The sequence below is a fragment of the Eumetopias jubatus genome, unplaced genomic scaffold (genome assembly GCF_037043125.1).
Source record: "Eumetopias jubatus isolate StellerSeaLion01/CBP00866 unplaced genomic scaffold, mEumJub1_p1.0 scaffold_8, whole genome shotgun sequence".
Classification (NCBI taxonomy): Eukaryota; Metazoa; Chordata; class Mammalia; order Carnivora; family Otariidae; genus Eumetopias; species Eumetopias jubatus.
In genome coordinates, this window is record NW_028274814.1 from 133,063,066 (window position 1) to 133,082,638 (window position 19,573).

Sequence of the window (19,573 nt, forward strand, 5' to 3'; positions counted from 1 at the left end):
AAGCACAGGTGAGAAACCTGGACTTGTGATTGCCATCTGAAGTGCGATATGGTGGGGTCAGGGGAGACTTGTGAGACTGAGGAGCCCTTAACCTGTGGGATCCAACACTATCTCCAGGTAGGTAGAAACAAAATTGAGTTAATTGCTTGGTAACGTTGGAAAACACACTGGACCACCCTTCAGTGGCTCTCAGCTCAGGATTTCCCTATGCAATTTCCTTCCTTGGCATTCCCCCCACCCTGTGATCACCATGGACCTCTACCAGTCCCTGTGTGTCCATTCTTCAGAATGAAGATCAAGCATCCCCTCCTCCATGAAGCATTCCAGGCTAACCCTCTGCCCGACCCCCAGCAAAACCTCCGGGCTTCCCCCAATCGCAGCCCTGATTCTGCTGTCTGTGCGGGTCTCCCTGTCAGGCTGCTCCAGGACAGGGAACACATCGGATTTGTCTCACCATCCTGGGCTCGGGCGTAGAGCGAAGCACACAATAGGGGGTTAGTGTTTGTTGAGTGAACAAATAAGTGCTCGGCGGCGAGAAGCTGGCTTAAGCAATGCATATGGAAGAGGGAAGAAGACAAGCGGCTACACAAGAGGGGGTGGGAGGGCTGTTAAAGGGCCAGTTGCCGAGAGATGGCTACAGGATGTCAGGTGCCTCTTCAGAGTTCTCACCGTGAGCTCAGGAGGGCAGCGGGACTCACTGTGACCACCAGATGGCGCCAGGCTCCCAGGCGTCCCGCTGCCCAGCCCTTGCCCCAACTTCCCTCAAGGGATGGAACCCCAAAGAGAGCAGAGCCAGAACCTGCAGGACCCACAGCAGCAACGGAAGAGGGTCCCCCTAGGCAGGTCCTTGGTGTCATTTCACATCCTCAGGGCGTCTTACCCCATTTGCTTTTCTGCCCCTGAGATTCCACCTCTGGAGACGGGATGCCTTGCCCTTGGCTGCAAAACCCCTCAGGGAGGGTGGGGGTGATGAGTGTGTCACAAGGAAAATGGAAGAGAACAGGACTTGGGTCCAGGAGACCCGAGCGCAAGTGCCCACTCTGACACTTACTGGCTGTGTGACTTGAGTACTCAGGGGCTCCGTCTCACTATGTGCAGGAACATTCTGAGTGCTTTACACTTATTACTCAGTTAATCCCTCCACCACCCTAGGATGGAGAAACCACTGAGAGAGCAGGAGAGAGGAACACCAGGAGCCTCCACAGTGTGATGTCCTCAGGTCCTCGGGCGTCCACTCTCGTTCTACAGAGGGGCACCCTGAAGCCTGGAGAGGGTAGGCGACTCACCAAGAACCCAGGTCCTGCTCTCTGTCCCGGGACCCAGGCTTCCCTCGGAGCTCCTGCTGTGTGCCGAGCCCCGCCCAGTCCAGGGAGGGAGACGACAAAGCAGGACCCAATGGCTGAGCCCCAGGACCAAGATCATGGCCAGGAGACAGAGGCCAATGGAGGCAGTCCCAACCTCTGGGGCTGGGAGTCCCCTGCTCTCTCGCCCTCCTCCTCTGCCCGTTCCCACCTCTGTCCTGAGGGCTGGGGTGGGCCCAGGGATTCCCAGTTAGAGGGCGTCTTAGGATGGTTCTCTGGGCACTTAACGACCTTGCCGGGCACCGTTCTACCCTTGTGGGTGTATGAACTTTCGGGGTCCTCCTGCACCCCAGAAAGTGGGGTGGGTGCTCTTACAATCCTCTCCGTAGAAACAGGGAAACAGGTGCGCAGACCGAGCATCTTGCCCAGGGCACGCAGCCAGCGACCGCTGTAGCCAGAACATATCCCCACTGCAGAGCATCCTATGGCCTGGGTTACGAAAGCTCCTCGCCGTTGGGCCGGCTGAAGGGGCTGCAGAGCCGGACCTGAGCCCTGACGGTCCAGACTCAAGCACGAGGCCAGCTTGCTGCCTCTTCTGACAGAACCCTTCGTTCCACGGACGAGGACACTGAGTCTCAGAGCAGGGAGAACTCAACAGAGCCCCCAGCCTGATGTAGAGCAGAACCAAAACAGGACTCTGGCCTGGTGGCTCCAAGGCCACTGCCCCTTCCTCAGCCACTCGTGATGCCCCTTTGTCCCTCCCTGTCCTAGAAGGCCAGCCGGGTTCCCATCTGGCCTCCCGGGGCGTCTCCCAGCACGGCCCAGCCCCCGCTCCCTCACCTGCTCCAGGACACACCGCCCACGGGATTCTGTCCCTTTCCTGCCTCCCATTTCAACAGCCCCCACGAGGATTTCCACCAGGGACTGGAAGAGATCCTGGCCCTGGCCCTGCCCCACCCCCGTGGCAGGTGGGTGAGGGGCACCGGATGAGGAAGCAAGAAGACAGTGTGGGCAAGCATGTCCTTTCTGGGATGCACCTGAGGCCCTGAGGTGTAGCCAGAACCCCAACCACAGTGTTTGGAGCCCAGCTTCCGGCTGAGAAGGCCCAGGGCCCAGGCAAGGGCCAGGGCCTGGGACCAATATTCATTTCCTCCTGGCCCCTGACCACACCTGCTCTTGCCCCTCGCCAAGCCCAGGTCTCTGCTCCTTTTCCTGAGGGACACGCCACAGTTATCCAATCTCTTCTCAGGTGCCCCTCCGTCCCTCCGTCTCAGCCTTCCATTCCCCCAGCCGGCTGGGGACAGCCTCCCTGCTCTCCACTGTGCCTACCCGGCTCCCCAGCACCATAGCTCCTCACGGAGGCTGGTTATGCGGGACCTCGGAGGGACCTACGGCCTCCTCCACCACCCCTCTGTCTGTGGCTGGGGAAACCGAGGCCACTAATCCACCGGCTCCTCGGAGGCATGGCTGGAGACTGACCATCTATGTGTCCCCAGGGCTTGGCATGGAGCCAGCACAGGACAAATAACTGCGGTGTGGCCTGCCTGAGGTGGCCTGCCTGAGGTGGCAGGTGGAATCAGCTGGGCCGGAATCCAGCTCCACCTTGACATGCTGTGCAGCCTAGGGCTAGTCCCTCAACCTCTCCAAGCCTCCCGTTTCTCATTTGTAAAAACTGGGAAGAACGAAGCCTACTTCATAGGGTTGTAGTAAGAATTAGTAAGACAGTGTATGCAAACTAAATATCTCAGTATAAAGTGGTTATCACTCATTTATTCAATAAATACTGATTGAACACCTATGATGTGTCATTGATATTGAGTTCGAAAAGGAAAAAAACCAAGTCAGCAGACCCCAGATTCTCCGATCTCCCATTCTGTGCTCTTGCCTGGTATGTCCCCATCCCACATTCCTACTCTGTCCAGAGGTGGCCTCCTAAATTACCCAATTGCACCGTCACTGCCCTGCTCAGAGGCAACCAGTGGGCACGGGTGCCTGGAGTATCAGGCGCTGGCTCCTGGGGGTGGCACTCCAGACCCTCTGTGATCTGGCTCCAACATCTCTTTCCCACCAGGTCTCCTCTTATTTTGTGACACCGAATTCCACTGCAGTCACATGGGCCCAGTTCCCATGCCCGGAACACATTGGGCTTTTCTCATCAGCATACCTTTGTGTGAGCTATGCCCTGAGCAGAACAGCCACCCACTTCATCACTGCCAGATAAACTCCTATCAGCTTTTTCCTTTTCCTCCGTGTGGCCTCCCTGATGGCAGGGGCCAGCCCTGACCCTCCATCAGTCTCCGCTAAGTGTCCGGCCCCTCTGCCCCAGCTCAGGCCCTGCACTGCCTCTGCTGGGCCGATATTGCAGGATGGCCTACACTCTGCCAAGACACTGTCCTGCCCGTGTCATCCAGATCCATCATGTTCCCAAGGGCTCGAGGGTAGCCGCCTCTGCTCCAGAGCCTGCTGCACTTGGTCCGAGGTCCTGGTCCCCGTCCAAGTCACGGGGAGAGAGCTGGGGTCCCACCACCTCCAGCTGCCCTCCCAAGCTGCAGGCTCTCCTCCACAGCCACAGCACTGGCCAGAGATACCTGATTAGATCGAACGATCTAGACAGAATCCCTGGGCCAGGCCCTGAGCTGGTGGGAGGGAGGGAGCTCTGAGGCTCTTCCACTGGACCCTCCCCTACCCAGGGCGGGGGCCCCTCTCCAAGATCCCAAGTCTTCCCAGCCTGTGTTCGCCCACCACTACTGACAGGGAGCTCTGTCCCTTATGGGGCATCTTGTCCATCTCTGACTGTTCATAATGGGCTGAAAACCACCTCCATGGAACTTCCGCCTGGCTCATTGGTCCTTTCACTTGTTCATCCAACGTGCATCGAGCACCTACTGTGTGTGAGTCGATACACCAACTCACTTAAGCTTCACAACACCTCAGGCAGGCGGTGAGTAGGATGTTGATGGTGATGATGGTGAGCTAGCAAAGTGCAAGAGAGATCTCTCTGCACAGAATCCCACAGTAGTGGGGCCGGGGATGAGTTTCCATCTGAGGGTTGGAGGGCCTGTGTTCTGTCTTCCACTGAGCTGGATGCCTCCCCTTGCAGGACCTGGGGAGTGACAATGCCGGGGGGAGGCATGGGGATGACACTGGCCCATAGGGTCCCCCAAAGCCTTCAGTGGAGGTTACAGAGCTGGGCCTTGGTCAAGGCTATTGAGGGGACCCAGGGGGAACCAGGCTAACCTTGCGGGGGGCTCAGAAGTTGGGGGACTCAGCAAAGGAGCCACTGGGAAGGACTCCTCTTCTTCCCCAGGAGCCTTCTTCTGAGAAGGAAGTATTATTTAACTGACATTGTGTTGGGAGGGGAAACACGGGGTCCTTGGAACTCAGCCAGCCTCCTGCCTTCAGGCTGTTTGGCTTTGTTTGGTTTTTTGGCCTTTTTTTTTTTTCCTTTTTCTTTGGGCTAATTGTTCTCATTAAATCTTTTTGTCCTGTTTTGTTTTTTACGAGGCTGACAATGCTGCGCAGTGCTCAGCGCTGCTTCCTGTGTTTCTGCCCCAGCACAGGCCTCCATGGGGCCTTGCTTCCTGTTGTGAGCTGTCGCCATGACGACTCAAGGCCCGGTGGGCTCCATGGGGTTGGGGGGTGTGGGGGGGGGGGGGGCTAACGTGGTTGACATCACCGGGTGAGGAGGCAAGGGTCCCGTCCGGAGGGGGTTGAATGGGGGCCGGGCAGGCAGTGGCGGGAGCCTGGTGCATTGCTGAGGGGTGACTCACAGCCTGGGAAGGGGAAGAATGCCCTCACATTCTTTCGGGAGGTAAACAAGGTCAGGGAGTGCGGCTGGGATCCTGTTTACCTGACCCTGGCCCCCCGGGGGACCAGGAACCAGTGTAGGACAACACACTGGAACAGAACCAGCCAGAACTCGGGGGCTAAGGGACCAGGAGGGAAGACCAGGAGAAGGTGAGGGGCCAGTGGCTCTAGCCCAGACACCCTTTGAGAGGGCTGGTGGGTGCCAAGACAAGACTGGGATTCAAATTACAGCCCTGCCAAGTGACGGCTCTGTGACATTGAGCAGGTCACCTGGCCCCCCGAGCCCCGGTTTCCCCTCTTTCTCATGGGCCAATCCCCCCATGTAGATGGCTATGTTCTCCAGTCCCGAGGGGGCTGGTTTGGGTGGGGGTGGGCACAACCTCATGTTCTGTGTCCCAGAGAGCCGGCCTCTCTGTCCCCCACCTGCCAACAGAGCTCCATCCGGGGCCAGGCACTCCAGAATCTTGGGCCAGCGTGCAGCCTCGCGGAAGGGCCAGGGGCAAGCTGTGGAGGAGAAGGCGCACGTAGAGTCACAGGGCTGGGGTCTGTGCAGCTCAGGCCCTCCCCCAACCACTGCAGCTCCCTCCAGTCTTCCCAGAGCCCACTTCCTATCCCTGAACACCCCCCCCCCCGAGTGACAGCCTCCCCTGCCCATCACAACAGGTCCGGAGGAACCCCCTCCTGAGCCAGTGGGATGTCCCCCAGTCAGACTCTGGCATTCACCAGTGCCGGGATCCTGCGAGAACAGCCAGGGAAAGGCCTGGAGCTGACCTTCCAGCCCCCGTGTCTCAGAGACACACCTCCACACTGACCCTCTGCCAACTGCAAAACAGACCAGCTGCCAAGAGGAAGGGGCTGCCTTTCTGCCGGTACCGGGCGGGCTGGGGGCACCAGGAGACGGCCCCCGGCAGCCACAGTGGTATGGAGGCCACCTAGCCTCATGGCTGAGAGCAAGGACGTCAGCGTCAGGCTGGCCTGGGTCGAGTCTGGCTTTGCCACTTGCCAGCTGGGGCGTTCAGGAAAGTTCCTTAGCCCCTCTGAGCCTCAACTTCCTGATCTGGAAAACAGCCTCTCCCAGGGTTCGCTGTGAGATTCAGCGAGTTAATACGCATGAAACACGTGGCACAGAGTAGGTCCTCAGCACCATGGTGACCCCACACAGACCTGCTGTGTCCTCCCCTGCAGCGCCAGGCCCCTGGGTCTCCCTGGACTGGGTGCCCATCCCAGGGCAGGAGCCGTGCACACCACATGCCCTGAGGTTTTCCCATAAGGGGGCTGGACTTGGGCTTCCCTGGACAGGGGATATCCTGTTCTAGGAGTGGGGGGCGGAGGAAGAGCGGGAAGGACGCAGCCGCTCCGCATTCCTGCCATTCTTGGCGGCAGCCCCATCCAGCTGCCTTGAGCTGCCGCTGCGGGGCACTGGCCCAGTTCCAGGCTGTCTGGGCAAGGCAGGACAGCATCCCACTCGGGGTGTCCCTTGGACGTGGGGTGTCAGGGGACCCCTCTGGTCCCAGTCCCACTCACCCCATGCTGACAAATCCCCCACCCTGAAAGGAAAGGTTTGGGAGGTCTGGGGACAGTCCGTCAACAGGGGAGGGCTTTTAGCTTTTGGTTCTACCTTCTGGGGTTCCCCAGCCTGTTCCCCCCGTGAGAAGCTCTGGAGAGTGGCCAGAGGGCAGAGGTGGGTGGGTAGAGAGGGGAGAGGCAGAGGGCTCCTGGGTTCTAGCCTCTAGTGGCTGGAACAATTGTTTTCCTTCTCTGAGACTCAGTTTCTCCATCTACAAAAGGGGAGGGCTGTCTCCCTCCTTTAAGCAACCTCAGCCCCGTGACACTGTGGTATCGTGATCTAGTAACCCCTTCTTCGCAGAGCCTCTTCCCCTGACCAAGGGCAGAAGCCCAGCCCGTCCCTGCCCTGAGACTGGCCTAGCGCAAGTTAAGTAGTTCTCGCTGTTGATCAGGGACCACCCGTACCTCCATCCGCAGCAATGGTCCGCAGGCTTCTGAGATGCAGAGAACTGGAAACAACACAGTCCCATGGAGGTCTCGCTCCAGACCCTCCTCGCTGGGTATGTCTTGGGGGGGCCTGGGAGGGAAATAACTTGCCCAAGATCCCACAGTTAGCCGGGCTGAGCTGACTCTGGACCTCCCATGTTTGCTGTCCCTCCCAAAAGCCACCCAGCGCTGAGTTCATTCGTTTTCCATGTTTCCCTGCAAACAGCCTCTGGTTTCAGACTGTGAGAGCCAGAGCAGTCTGGGAAGGAGCCCGACAGGGCAGCTCCCCAGGGGTCCATGTCAGAAAACGCCTCTCCTTGGAGGACTAAGCCTGTGAGCAGGTGGCCCCAGACTCAGGCACCCCCTCTTCTCCCTGCACTTCTCTCTGCAGTTGGGGAGCTTGGCAGAGTCACACGGGGCCCAGCAGGGAAAGCAGAGTGGCTGCACAGGGGTGGGCACCTCTGGGGTCCAGCCTGGGTGCCAGTCTCGCTCCCTCTCTCCTCTCCTGCAGCTCAAGGACCACCCCAAGCCCCTCAGCCCAGTCCTGGAGACCCTGCACTGTACTCAATGCCCATTGCAGAGTTCAAGAGCTTGCTCTGGCTCTGGGGACCAAGACCAGGGAACCTGGTCCAGGCCACATGGGGAGGCAGAAAAAGCTCTTAGCCCAAGTCAGGAGTCACAAGAGGTCCCTAAGTTTGGACCTCAGCCCTTGCGTGACCGTCAGAGAGCTGGACAAGGTGGCCCCTCCGGGCCAGCCCCACTCAGACCCACTGTGGTCCCAGGATTCTGAGGTTCAGATTTCTGGTTCTGTGAACACCCACCTCCCTCTGCATTCCCTTGACAGTCTTAAGCAGGGGAAGCCCCGTTCTGCCACTTGCCCTTGTCAAGGACTTGCCCCTCAGAGTGCAGCCAGAGTCCTGCTCCCGACAAACCCCACCTTCCCCATCACCCGATCCCCCTGACAGCCCAGACACCCCCGAAGCCATTGCCTCCACGTGCACCAGGCCCCTGTCTGCTTCCTGCCTGCTCACCCTGCCTGCTTATCCTGTGAGTGTCTGTCCTGACATCTGTCTGTCTGAGGGCCCACAAAAGGAAAAGCCTGGAACACACCCTGCTGGGTCCGCGTGACCAGCGTCCTCCTCACCCCCCCCCCGCTGGGAAATCACCTCGATTGTGGAGATTGGGAGCCACGGGGGTGTGTGCCAGCGTGTCTGCAGGCGTGGGGTGTGTGTCTGTGTGTGTGTCTGTGTGTCTCTCTGTGCGTGTCTGTGTGTGCACGCGTGTCTGTGTGTGCGCGTCTCTGTGCGCGTGTCTTGTGTGCACGTCTTTGTGTGTCTGTGTGTGTGTGTCTCTGTGTGTGCACGTGTCTCTGTGTGTCTGTGTGTGCGCGTGTCTGTGTGTGCACGTGTCTGTGTGTGTCTCTGTGTGTGCGTGTCTTGTGTGTGTCTCTGTGTGCGTGTCGTGTGTGTGTGTGTTGGTGTGTGTCTCTGTGTGCGCGTCTCTGTGTGTATCTCTGTGTGCATGTCGTGTGTGTGTGTGTGTGTGTGCGCGTGCGTCTGTGTGTGTCTGTGTGTCTGTGTGTGCACGTGTCTGTGTGTGCGTGTGTCTGCGCGCGTCTGTGTGTGCACGTGTGTGCGCATGTGTCTGTGCACGCGCGCCCGTTTGTGTGTGCGTGTGTCTGTGTGTGGGCGTCTGTGTGTGCGTTTGTGCATGTGTCTGTGTGTGCACGTGTGTCTTGTGTGTGCGCACGTGTCTGTGTGTGTCAAGGTGTGCGCGTGTCTTGTGTGCACGTTTGTGTGTGTCTCTGTGTGCGTGTCTCTGTGTGCGCGTGTCTCTGTGTGCGCGTCTCTCTGTGTCTGTGTGTGTCTCTTTGTGTGCGTGTCGTGTGTGTGCGTGTCTGTGTGTGCACGTGTCTGTGCGTGTGTCTGTGTGCGCATGTCTGTGTGTGTGCGCGCGTGTCTATGTGTGTGTGTCTGTGTGTGCACGTGTCTGTGTCTCTTTGTGTGCATGTCGTGTGTGTGTCTGTGTGCGCGTCTCTGTGTGTCTGTGTGTGTGTCTCTTTGTGTGCGTGTCATGTGTGTGTGTGTCTGTGTGTGTGTGTGTGTCTGTGTGTGTGTGTGTGGAGGGAGGCACGGGGCATGTGTCAGGATTTTTTGTGTGTGGAATACTTGATGAAATGAATTATGATAAACTGAATGGAGTGGGTGGAGTACTATGCAACTATTAAATATGATGTCTTTGAAGAATCGTGATGACAAAAAATTGTCACAAGATAAGATTTAGTAAAAAAAATGTGCACCCCAAAAGAAAGTCAAAGCGAATACACAAAATGCTAATAATCATTATCTCTTTATTGCTAGATTATGAGTAATCTAGTCTTTCCTTTATACTCTTGGCTATTTTCAACATTTTCTGCAATGTGTACTTGTTTTATAATCAGAGAAAGGAAAAAGAGGTAATAAAAAAACAAATTAAAGACAAAGCAGCAAACAAACATGATTTAAGATAAAAAGAAATGACAGCCTAACAGGAAATGTTAAGCATAAAACCAAGTCAAATGTTCAACTCAAGATAGCGAGCACTGAGCGAGCACCTACCGTGTTGTACTAAGGCTCTGCTGAGTGTGGAGTTACGGAAATGCTGAAGATGTAGCCCTCCCTGGCGAGGGCCCTGTCCATCGGGACGGTGGGACGGTCACCAGTCACCGATAACACAGACACAGATATACTGCGGTTTCCCCGAGAGGGCACCAGAGAAAGAGACAAAGTGACAGGTGCATCAGGAGGGCCTCAGGGAGGAGGTGACTCCTCATAGAAGGGTTTGGTTTTTTTTTTTAAGATTTATTGATTTATTTCAGTGGGGGAGGGGTAGAGGGAGAATCCTCAAGCAGACTCCGCACTGAGCACGGAGCCAGACGTGGGGCTCGATTCCAGAACCCTGAGATCATGGCCTGAGCAGAAATCAAGAGTCAGGCACTTAACTGACTTGAGTCCCCCCCGGGCACCCCACAGGAGGGCACCCCACAGGGAGGGTGAGCAGTAATGGAGGGAAGCACGGTGGGTGGCCAGGGGACCACCCTTTGTCTGGAGCAGGAGTGACCTACAGGCTGCACTTCACCTCAAGTCTGCCGTGCTGGGTTGAGAGAGATTCTGAAGCTAAGTGGGCACTCACGGGGAAAGAACGCAAGGATTGATTAGCAACTTGCTCATTCATTCAAGAACTATTTGAGGACCTACTATGTGCCTCGCACCGTCTGGAGAAGCCTGCAGCGCCGCGTCCATCCCAGTGGAGGGAAACAGGCCATGGGACAATTACGGAGTAAAATGTATGACGTGCCAGATGGTAAAAGGCGCTACGAGGAAAGACGAGGCCGGGGCAGGCGGGGGTTCATGCTGCGTGAGGTGGTCTGGGAAGGCTCCCCCACGGTGGCATTTGATCGGAGACAAAAGGAAGTGAGGTGTGGAGTCCAAAAAAGAGGGCCTCGGGTGGGGGAGGGGGACCCAGGGAACATGAGGTCAGCAGGGGACCCGTAGGTCCTTGTGGGGCCGCGGTGGGGACCTGGGCTTTGCCTCTGAGCAACAGCAGGAGCCATGGGGGCGGGGCGGTGGGGCGCTGAACAGAGAAGTGCATGAGCTGACTTGGGCTGTGGTAAGCCTGCCCTGTGGCAGCGTGGGGTGGGGGGCAGGGTGGGGCCGAGAGAGGTGGGGCGCCGGGCTGGGCTGGCAGTGTGAGGGCGGGGAGAAGGAGCGGGGATCTAAATGTATTCTGAAGTGGGAGCGGACGGTGCTTGCAGATTCCGAGACGTGGATCCCAGCACGGGGGCGGGTGGGGCTGCGACAAGCGAGGGGCAGGTTCAGGTTCGGGCCGGGCGGGAACAGGGGGCAGCCGGCACTGAGGTTGGACGGCAACGGTTGAGAAGTCCAGGGATGAATCTGAGACATCCCCAGGGCGCGGTGGAGCAGGCAGCCAGACACGGGAGTCTGAAGTCCAGGTCCCAGCTGGGGACACACACTTGGGTCATTGGCTTGTGGATGGCAATTAGCCCATGAGATAGGAGGAGATCACCCTGGGAAGGGATGTAGACAAAGAGGAGGTCCAAGGATTGAGCCCCGGGCTCCCCCAACCATTTATTATTTGGGGAGATGGGGGCCCAGCGGAAGAGCCAGGGAGGGGGTGCGCAAGAGAGGAGTGGGACAAATACAGTTCCTGCAGAGAGGTGGGCGCAAGCCTGGTGGGAGCGGCTTAGGCTGGCAACAGGGGAGAGAAACTCAAAAAGGCAAGTCAGGACAACTCTTCCCAGGAGACTGGCTGTACGGGAGAGCCTCAGCGGTGCCCTGAAACCCAAACAAGAGGCTCAGAGGGCCCCACAAGTCATCCTCCCGTGACCCTCCCCAGGGGTGGCCAAGGGGAAGTTGTTTACTGCAGGGTGGGGGACAGTGAACGGAGCTCAGTCTGGGCTGCGTGTCCACACACAGGTGCTCAGGGCCGGTCAAGGCGCAGGTGGAGCCAAGGGTGAGAAAAGAAAGGAGCCTGGGCCAGAGACCAGAGCCAGGCCCACGTGCCAGGGCCACAGCCAAGGCTGGCTCCCCGCGTGCTGCCGTGTTCCAGGCATGGGAGAATTCGGAATCCAAACTCTTCATTAAGAAGATCGGCTTCTCCCTCTCTGTTTTCTCTGCACTGGGAACAGCTCTTCTACCACAGCCCCTCATCCGCTGAGAATGGACCCCTCTGCAAAGCTGGTCTCCACCCCCTTCTTGGTCAGGAGGGTCTCTCAGCTGTTGAGCCCATCACTGTCTGCAGCGGTGCTAAAACCACCAGAGACACCGACAGATGAGAGTCTAGCAGCTTGGCAGCCCCACGTCCCCCGACCTCCCACATTCCTAGCCGGAGCTTCCCAACCAGGGCCATTTCAAGGGACAGGGACACAGCAGCCAAGTTCCCTGGGGCTGGGGCTGCCACGGTAGGGACAGCAGGCTCTGGGGCTGGAACTGCCATTGTGTTTGGGAGTTCATCCTTGGTGATGCCAGGAACCCGTCTCTGAAGCTACAGCTCTTCTCCTGCGCCATTCTGGGCTTTGCCCTCCCGGAGGCCATGGCACTCTTGTGCCTGATGGTGGAATTTCTCCTCCTCTTTGCCGTGGGAAGGAGCCATGTCCACTTCCCATAGGTCTCGTCTGCCCTGTATGTTCCTTTTCCTATGCTTCCAGGCAGCCCAGGGAAAGTGGTTGGCTCAGGGTTTAACAGAGGGAAGACAAATAAAAACTGCATGAATAAGGAGAAAAAAGATCTACTTCTCAAGTAGAAAGAGCATATATTTGACTTCACGTGTTTCACGTGGTTATGCCGCTTGGATATTTAGACTTCAAGTCCGCAGACTTCCATCTGGACGCTTGCCCCAGACCCTGCCAGTGTTAGGGCTGACCTGGGAGTGGACAGCATGAGTGATAGGGTGAAGACAGGGTTGGTTTTTGGTTTGGTTCAGGTTTTGGTTGGTTTCTAAGATGAGAGAAGAACTAGCATTCTCTCCCAAAGAGTGAACCCAGGGAGGGGAAATGGGTGGAGCAGGTTGAGTGTGGACTGCAGGAGGGATGGGGTCCAGCGCACGTGCATGTGTGAAGGGCCGCCCCGCGGGAGACTCACAGGTACGCCACCCACAAGACCAGCAGGGAAGGCAGGCTGAGCAGGCGCAGGGCCCAGCAGGAGGGTGGGTGGAGCGTGTGGATGTTCTCCCATGATTCCTTCTGTTATTTCAGTGCAAAAGGAGCACCACCGCGGGCTACAAATAAGGGCGGAGGGCTCTGAAGGTTTGCAGAGGGAGAAGGTGCGAAAGAGCCCTCGTATATGGAAGGGGAGCAAGGGGACCAAGAAATGTAGCTGCACTGCCCAACAGCATGCTGGCAGATGTATTTTCCCAAGATGGCCACAGCAACATCTCCCATCCCACAAGCCCTTCTAGAACCTTCCACTCCCTGACTAAAGAGTAGAATCTAATTACCCTCCCCTTGAACCTGGGCGGGTTGGTGACTCACTCCCAGTGATGAATGCAGTGGAAGTGATGCTGCCACGCTCCTGAAACGACATGGGAAACACCTCCATCCTGTAGAACACTCCCGCTGGAGCCCTGAGCCGCCATGCTGTGAAGAAGCCCAAACTAGCCCATGCAGAGAGACCACACGGAAAAGCTCTGAGGTCATGGAGAGGGAGACATGTCCTGCCAGGGCCCAGATGCTTCAGCCCCAGCCACCACGTGACTGCCACTGTCTGAAACCCTGAACAGCCCAGCTGAGCCCCTCCCAACTCCATGAGAGATCATGAATCCACGAGAGATCATAAAATGATAGTTGTCTAGGCCTTTATTTTATGGCCCAGAAATAGCTCATCGGAACAAACACCTAGGGCCAAGTTGAAACTTATAGTCGTGAAATTTAGGTGACACCCCCTTGGCCTGATGACACACAGCGCATTTCTGCAGAGACAGAAGGCGACACAGCTGCCCCAAGCTTCCCTCCCTGCCTCCAGGAAGGAGCAGAGGATGAAGAGGAAATGTCAAGGGCGTTGTGTCCTGGATGTCAGGCTAAGATGTCTGGACTTGACCTGTAGGCTACTGAGAGTACCCGCAATGAGAACTATTTACCTTCCATGCACCTGCCAGGTCCTCTCTCGTTTCAGCAATACAAAACACAGCCTCCATCCTCAGACGAACTAGGGTAGGGGAAGACAAGAGCCTTCCCAGAGGCCTGGGGACTTGGCAGGCTGGGTCCTCAGCCTTTCCCATCTGCCTGAGGCCTTAGGCACACGGCCAGTGGAGTAGGGAAGGGCTGGAGATTGGGGAGCCTCGTTGCTTCCATCTGAAAAATCCACTCGAGGCCTCTAAGTGGTCTTGCTTCTGAGACTAAGGATGCCACAGGCACCTCTCCACACAAGCATTGCCACATTGCCTGGGGCTCCATCCTGTAAGCTGAACAGGCAGGAAGAGGAGGTCTGGCCCTCACTACGTTATAGGCCTTGTTCAGGATTTTTAGGTTCCAAGTCACAGAAAACCCAACTCAAGTTGGCTTTAAAAACTAAAATCTGGGGGCGCCTGGGTGGCTCAGTCGTTAAGCGGCTGCCTTCGGCTCAGGTCATGATCCTGGGGTCCTGGGATGAGCCCCACATCGGGCTCCCTGCCAGGCGGGAAGGCTGCTTCTCCCTCTCCCACTCCCCCTGCTTGTGTTCCCTCTCTTGCTGTATCTCTCTCGGTCAAAACTAAAATCTGTGTGGGGCGCCTGGGTGGCTCAGTCGTTAAGAGTCTGCCTTCGGCTCAGGTCAGGATCCCAGCGTCCTGGGATCGAGCCCTGCATCGGGCTCCCTGCCAGGCGGGAAGCCTGCTTTTCCCTCTCCCACTCCCCCCTGCTTGTGTTCCCTCTCTCGCTGTGTCTCTCTCTGTCAAATAAATAAATAAAATCCTAAAAAAAAAAACACCTAAAATCTGTGGGCTGTGTAGTAAGTGAAAAGCACACGGGTATTTGAGGTTTCAAGCAAAGCTGGATCCAGCCCTGCGAACAGGGCGACAAGACCTGGTTTCTCTGCCTCCATCTCTCGGCTCCATGTTCTGGCATTTGCGTCTGTCCCGGGCTGGCTCTCCCTTGGGGGGTCTCAGTATGGCCCCCAGCTGGGTCTGGGTCTAACCATCTCTTCACATCCAGTGGAGAGAGAGGTAGTCTACCTCTCGGAGAGCTTAAGTAGAGGTCTTTGCTCTGATTGGACGACTTGAGTCACGTGTCCGTCCCTGAACCAATCACAGTAGCCGTGCGATAGGCTGCCGTAATTGGTTTAAACCAATCAGGGCCCACCTGGAGCAGACACGGAGTCTACCCCACCCGGCGGTGGGCTGGGAAATGTGGGGTCCTGTCAGGAGGCAGGGAAGGGAATGGATGCCAAGGAAGGAACCCCTCAGTGTCTGCCACCGTAGGACACACTCAAGAACAACAGACGAGGACCCAAGGCATGTCCCTCAGTCCGCTCAGCAGAACCTCCTGGAGAGGGCGCGCTCTATCAGAGAGGAAGTGGTTGAGCGCCGGAAAGCGGGGACTCTCCCATCAAGGCTATTTCCAGTACCATCTGGCCAGCCTGGAGCCCCGGGATGGGGGCAGCACCGTTGGCCAGAACCCAGGGCCTGCCTAGGACACTTGGGCAGCTGGGGACTGAGTAAGTTGGGAAAAGTGCAGGCTGGAGAGGGCTGGGGCGGGGGGAGCCATCTGACTCTTCCCTAACACCAAAAAAGGGAACAGGAAAGGTCAGCTTAGGCTCCAGGAGGGATCCAAACAAGTAGCGTGACAAAAGCAGACAGGCCGGTCTGGGCTCAGCTCGGCTGGGTCTTTCCATACCTTGTTCAGCCAAGAACCCAGGGAGCAAGGCTGGGGAGGGGTTACCCCATTGCTCAGATGGGGAGGTCGAGGCTCTGAGAAATGTAACTCACCCAGGGTCACCCAGAGAGGTGGGGCAAAGCCAGAATATGAACCTGAGCTCTCTCAGGCCAGCCTCCGCCCCCCTCCCCCACCCCTTCTGGTAGCTCAGCTCAGAGTCAGGCCTATCCCACACACAGTAATGTGAGGGTGAGGCCACTGGTTGGGGGGACATTCAATCCCCCCATGGCCCCTACTGTCCGGCAGTCCAGGAAAATAGAGAAAGGGGGGCTGCAGGGTCCAGTTGGCCCAAGTTCAAATCCAGCCTCTGCTGCACTGGCTGTATAAACGTGGGCAAGTCAGTATCCTCACTTAAGAGATGAAGAAATTAACACTTCCCTTAGAAGGTGGTGGGGAGGAATGATTGACACCACGTGTGTATGGCGGCTAGCACGTGCAGCCCATGGCCAGTGTTACACTCCTCCTCCCGTCATGGAAGGAGTTTGTAAGGTTTAATTCCAATATCATAGCAGAAATGCTGTGATCTGCTGAGCCCAGTGCTGCAAGATGGAGCCTGCGGAACTCTTCCAAGTAAACTGAGAAACAGAATGGGGGTGGGACTTTGGTGAGAAATTAACCTGCGGTACAGACGCGGGGTTCCTCGCTTTCTGGGAGGGAGTCAGGCCCGATTCCAGTGTTGTCCCCCGCTGCTGGGAGGAAGTCCAGACACTGCAGAATCTGTTTCCACCCTTTCCCTGGGGACTGAGGACCGGAGCAGGACTTTCATCCCCTGAGTCTGGACTCAGTAGGAGCAAGGAGGCTGCAGACAGGGGGGCATTGTCCATCCTGGCAGGGCCAGATCCCGCCGCGGCCAACCCATCTGGGGCACAGGGTCTCCATGGACCAGCCCGGGCATGTGTGTGTACTGACCCCGGGGGGTGGGTTGTTTGTTACAGTTGCCACTGGAGACCCAGATTCTACCACTGGGCACTCTGTCCAGTGTCCCGACGGTGACCCCAGAGCATCTCCGACCAGCAGGCCCCGGGTGGGGCCTGGGAGGACAAAGCCGCCTTTCGCTGCTGCCAGCTGGGTGGGCAGAGTGCGTCAGCTCATTGGCCAGCCAGCAAGACCCGGAAGTCCGCCTTGTTGCCCCCTCCCCCACACTCCATCATCACTCACGTCTTGTTTTTGTCATGACATGATATGACAGATGGTGCTTGTCAATTGTGCTGCTGAAGTCTCTCTAGACCCCGGCCCCTGCCGTCCAGCCACACAGCCACTGTCCTGGTCAGCACCTCCATGGCACCCCCTCCCCACTGGGGTCTCACAGTCTGTCCTGCCCCCCGCAGCCAGGGGGAGCTTTCAGCAATGCAGTTCAACCACATCAGTCCCTGGTGTCAAGTCCAGTGAAGATCTGCAAAACATACACCTGACAAAGAACTCATTTCCAAAATATGTAAAGAACTCCTACAAATCAATAAGAAAAAGAGAGGCAGCAAGTAAAAAGAAGCAAGAGACTTTGAGTGGGCCCTTCACAACAGAGGTTCTGCAAATGGCCTCTAAGTCCACGAAAACATTATTAGTCGTCAGGGCAATGCAAAATAAAACCACAACAAGGTATCACTACATACCCACCAAAACTGCTAAAAGGAAAGGTAATGAAAATATCAAGTGTTGGCAAGGATGCAAAACAGCTGGGACTCCCAGAACACTGGTGCAAAAGGGAACGTATCTGGTACAAGCACTTGGGAAAATGGTTTGGCATTGTCTCCGCTGGACCCAGCAACCCCACTGCTGGGTTTATGTCCAACAGAAATGCACGCATACGGCCATTGAAAGACATGGACAAGATCATTTGTTGCAGCTTTATTCACTGTGGCCAAAGCCCAGAAATAACCCAGATATCCATCAACAGTGGAATGGATGAAGGATGAGCACATAGCCACCTGGACACATCCCACGCAGTGCTGAGAGGCAGAAGCTGGACACAAAGGAGTCCACACCATGGCATTCCATTTATGTGAATTTCAGAAACAAAATTGCACAAGTCAGGATGGTGGTTATCTGCCGGGAAAGGAGGCAGAGTGCCTGGGGCGGGGGGGGCACAAGCGGGGTTTCTTGGATGCTGATAATATCCTGTTTCTTGATCTAAACCCTGGTTACACTGGTGTGTTTAGCTTGTGAAAATTCATCCAGCTGGACACTGAATGATACAGGCATTTTTCTTTACATATTTTACTCTTCAATAAGAAGTTAAAAAAAAAAATCCTCCACCTACACTGCCCAAAGTCCTCCATGGTTCCCAGCAATTTATTGTCCATCTCCTGGACATGCCATGCAGTTCGCTCTGCCTGGAACTCCCTTGTCCAGTTGGAAAACACTCTGTTCTGGGGTTACCACCACCATCAGGAAGCCCTCCCTCCTGGCCCCAGACAGAGACGGTTTCTCTGTCCTCAAAGAGCCATAGGCACCTTCATTTCTTCATTCAAGCCCTTATTCCTCTGACGGTCAGGCCACAGCATTTACTGAATACTTGTTATGTGCCAGGCACATCCACTTGTGGGTAAACAATCATAAGTAATAGGTTACACTTTAAAAAAAATTAAATAATTGCAGAAATAGACACAAATTGCCGTGAATGCCCCGAAGGGAAGTCCAGGAAGTCAGTGGAGAATAATGCTGAGCGGGTGGGGGCGGGGTGGTTTACGAGGGGCTGAGCACAGAGACCCAGACAACAAGTAGGAGCCAGGCCAGGAGACCACAGGGAGGGGGAGGGGTGGCGGGGGCGCTTCTACATCAGTGATTTTTCATCTCAATCCCCAGGAGCAAAGCACAGGGCCAGGCCCATTAAGTGTCTGGGATATTTTAGGGATGAATGAGTGACTGACCGAACGTTAAGAGGCTGAAAGAGACAGGTGGGGAGATCAGAGGCGGAGGTATAGGGACGTCAAGGACACTGGGTGCCCCTTCACAAATGCGCACCTCCAGCTGGCCGGAAATAAGGTTTGGGGCTCCTGGAAGCACAGACCCCATCACCCCCAGCAGCGAGTGTGCAGAGGCCCAGGCCAATCATTCTTTCCTTGGTTCATTCTCACAGTTGGTAAATATTAATTGAGTATGAACTGCGTGCCAGGTCCATAGTAGGGGCCCTTCCCTTCGCCTCTCATTCATTTCCAATTCCCAGTGACTATTTCAACTTCCAGGATCTCTGGGCATTTAAGTCTCTCCCTGCTTCTGGATGTTTCCCCATCCCGTACCCTCGGTCCCCGTCCACCGGACCAGGCAGGACTCTCCCATGATCACGGGGGAAATCCCAGGGAAACTTGGGTTATACTGTCTGGCTGTTTGCAAGCCCAAACGTGATGTAGAGGGCGGTTGTTCTCCTCGCCAAAACACTGTCTGCTTTATCAGAGAATTCCCAATGCTATTTTCGTCTTCCCAACAGGATTTCCCAGACACTGCTGGTGGGGGCATGAGCAGGTACTGCCCTAAGCAATAAGCCAGGCCTGGAGCAATTATGACAGTGGGTGCCCGAGAGCCAGCCACCCCTCGCCTCGGCGTTAACCTTGGAGCACGTTACACCTGGGTTGCCAGGGAGCATGGCCGAGAAGTTTCCAGCGACACTGCTTGCAGCAGCTATGAAGTGGAGACAACCAGGCATCCCTCACGAGGGAAATGGGTAAGGAATGTGAGGGATGCATGTGGAAGGGAGAAGACATAGCCCATCTGTAAAACGACATGGGTCAAACCAAAAGACCTGGTCTTGAGTAAAAAAAGGAAAATAAAATGCGATGTCAGACGTGATCCCATTTGTGTAAACTTAAAAGGGATACACACACTCCCCAAAAGCTGCATGCTTGTTGAGGGTATATATTTAAGAGCATATCGTGAGTACATTTGAAGAGGAGTCTTTGGAGGGATGGGATTAGGGGTAGGTTCAGGAATGAGGGGAGATACACGCACAGACTTCATATAAAATAAGAGAAGGCCTTGCGTGGACAGTGAAAGCATATGAAGAACACAAGATTTTAGTTAACGGAACAATTTCCACTTGAAATAAAAAGTAAAACTTAAATTTAAATTGGACTGC

The 19,573-nt window shown here is 56.1% G+C and overlaps 1 pseudogene; it reads left to right on the plus strand.

Moving 5' to 3' along the window:
* Positions 1-11,764: 11,764 nt before the first annotated feature.
* On the plus strand, positions 11,765-12,266 carry LOC114218499 (ATP synthase F(0) complex subunit C2, mitochondrial pseudogene; annotated as a pseudogene).
* Positions 12,267-19,573: the final 7,307 nt, after the last annotated feature.